At 46.9% G+C, this 3,240-nt stretch overlaps 1 non-coding gene across 1 annotated transcript; it reads left to right on the forward strand.

Moving 5' to 3' along the window:
* The first annotated feature begins 2,908 nt into the window (after positions 1–2,908).
* On the forward strand, positions 2,909–3,018 carry LOC136462045 (small nucleolar RNA R71). The gene has a single exon (XR_010760572.1). It is a non-coding gene; the product is annotated as a small nucleolar RNA R71 (small nucleolar RNA).
* The last annotated feature ends 222 nt before the right edge of the window (positions 3,019–3,240 follow it).

A 3,240-nucleotide genomic window follows, 5' to 3' on the forward strand; every position in this document is an offset into this window, starting at 1 on the left:
CCCTCAAAGGACACGCCAGATGATGGTTTGCCCCATTTGATGGGTCGAGAACCACCACAGGTAAGGAGGGATACAGAGCTAAAAATGGTCCCATAGCCCATTTAGGCCCAAGAGTTCGAAGGTTGGCCCACCGATGGGTTTGCAATCGCTCTAGGGCACCTTTAGAGTGAGGGGTGGAAAGGGATGGGCCTGCTAGCGGCCAATACCTAGGCGCACATGCATCGTAGGCATCTCGGCCCACATTCTAGTATTGGTCGGTTCCTAGTCCATGGTTTTTCCTCGAAGAAAGGCAGCAAGCCCTTAGGATCGGTCGAACGGACCCAAGAACTATATGGATTGGCCACCAAGAATTTGGAGTCAGTCACTAGCTAACCCATGTCGGACCCTTGTGAATAGGAAACCGAGGTCCCACTAGGACTAGCCCATTAACACTCACCGAGTACCATGATTTGTCCATCGAGGAAAACATGGCATGGTTCAGCCATCTGTTTTATCGGAAAATCACTTGAGGGAGGACGATTGCAAGACGAGCTAACCCCTCAATCAGACCCCTACTATGCGTGGGGCCTCAAGGGAAGTTGGACTCATAAGGAGACCTGAATACGCGGTCGTATGACGATGGCGGATCGATCAGATCCTAGGGAGGGATCAGAATCAAGGGCAATCTTTTCCGGCCCCTTGAATCCCGCAACTACATGTAACAAAGAAGTTCGATCACAACATAAGGGAATCGCAACCCACCAAGGCATCCCACAGGGTAGCAGAAGTTTGTAGCCCTTGAAGTCCCTCCTTCTAAAAAAGCCTACGAAGAAGTATCCTACTCCTCCATAGGCTCAGGGGCTACTATCGGGTATCGGTATTAGGGATACTCGAAGAAGGGATCTGATTACTATGAACGATGACTCCCCTAGATAATCAAGGATGTATTTTAGTCTCAACCGATCCTAAGGGCATGGGCCCCGTGTCGCTCGACCCTGAGGGTACGGGAGCCATCTTACCCGACCATAAGGGCACGGGCTCCATCTCGCCTGACCCCTCGGACACGGGCCCCATGTCACTGAACCCTAAGGGTATGGGAATCGTCTTGCCCAACCCTGAGGGCACGAGCTCTGTCTCGCCCGACCCCTAGGGTGCGGGTTCCGTCTTGCTCGACGGGCACCCATACTACCTCCAACCACTACGGGTCTGAGGGTACGACACTAGGGTCAATCTTCAGACACTAGGAGGGAAGTGGGCATGTCTCAACATGATCCATGGACATGTCAGGCTACGCCTGGGGGTTCACATCACCAACATTGATGTGTGTGTGGTCGCTGTGCTGCCTACTCCCCATACGGCCGCTGCAGGCACATTGGTTCACCACGCCATCCGTTGGGACAGGATGGGACACCATGACCTAGCTGATGATGCTGGGGCATGGCACTAGTGGTGAACTAGAGCCTAACATGGAGTTACCCCCATCACCATCTACAGTGTCAGTGGGAACCGCATGAAGTAGAAGAAGGACCCGGTAGCCCTAGAGGCTTTCTTCTCCCTTGCTTTTCTCCTTCTTTCTCTCTGTAACCTATGCCTTCCCCTTCACATATAAAAGGGGAAGCATGACACACCAAGAAGGGAGAACAAGTAGATGGCTGAACAAACTCTCAGCACTCTTTAACCCTTCCACCGAAGACCTAGGATCTACTCTCTTTATCGCCTATTTATAACCCCTACTACAAACTAGTGCCGGTAATACGAGCAGCAGCACACTAGACATATGGACATTCTGCCCCAACCAGTATAAATCCTTGTGTCCTCTGAGCACACCATCTGGGCTAGATGCATAGATAGAAATTTACTAGCCAATGATCCAAAACACCGACAATATGATTGTCCCACTCAAACAATGGCATTTTCAAGGACTCCCTTGGAGTAGCAGAGTGACCAATCTGCAAGCTACAAACCCATATTTGCGTACAACAAAGGATCTCCTAAATTTTTCTCATAAATTATCTTAGTCATGATGTTGACACTTGCTTTGAAGTCATAGACAGCTTCTCAGAAGATATGAGGTCCAATGGCAATAGGGATGATAGGTCTCCCTAGATCACCTTTCTTGTTAGGCAAGGTGTAATCTATCCACCTTCCCATCGATCGCTCCATGTAGTAGTAAGCTGCATTGTGAATATCGACAAGATTTGTAGTTTCTAAATCTTCTGGCTGTCCTAGAATCTTACCTTTATCAGACGGAGGAACAACAACTGCCAGCTGAGCTATTTGTGATTCTATCATTTTATTAAAGCTATGTTGTTTCTTAATGGCAGAAACAAAGCTATCCATTCTATTATTTATATTTTCTAATATTTTATCATTGGTAGCTACCTTATTAGATAATCCTTCCATAAGTCTAGATTGGCAAGCAATTAATTCTCTCAAGGGTGGTTGGTTGAAGTTATTATAATTATTACCTTCACGGTTACTTTGGTAGTTCGGCCTCTATTGTTAGTTCCATCTTTGATTCTGTTGAGGATGATAGTAGTTGTTGACAAAGTTCACGTCCTCTTGGGTTTTAGGACAGCTATTCCTTGAATGCCTAGTGTTGCCACATACTTCACACATCATGCGTGAATCATGAATGTGCATGACTTCTTGCTTTTCATTAGCTCAGTCTTTGAGCTTCTTCATCAGTAGGTCCATCTTGGTAGATAGCATGTCTACCTTCATTAGTAGTTGATGCATACCTCCACCTCTCTTGTGGGTCTAAACATGTTCTTCATTCCAGCCTTGGTTGGAGGCCATCTTCTCCACAAGAGTGGTCGCAACTAGAAGTGTAAGTGACAAGAATGCACCTCCAGCAGCAGTATCCATGGTCTCATGGGTAGTGTTGGTCAACTCATGGTAGAATGTCTACATGAGTAGACAATTCTCCATCCCATGATGAGGACAATCTGATATATAGTCTTAAAAGTGTTCCCATGCCCGAGGGACAGATTCATCATGTTCTTGTTAAAAACTTAGAAATTCTCCCACGCAGAGCATTGGTCTTTCCTGTGGGAAAGAACTTTGCTAGGAAAGTAGTGGAGCAATTGTCCCATGTAGTATTTATATGTTTGTTGGCGTAGAACTACTACTTTGCCTTCCGCAAAAGTGAGAATGGGAAGTGGCGAAGTAGTATGGCATCCTTGGTTACTTCCTTGATGGTGAAAGTGCTGCAAATCTCTAGAAAGTGTTGGAGATGTGCACTCGCATCTTCATGTGCCT

This window comes from Miscanthus floridulus, chromosome 6 (genome assembly GCF_019320115.1).
Source record: "Miscanthus floridulus cultivar M001 chromosome 6, ASM1932011v1, whole genome shotgun sequence".
Lineage (NCBI taxonomy): Eukaryota > Viridiplantae > Streptophyta > Magnoliopsida > Poales > Poaceae > Miscanthus > Miscanthus floridulus.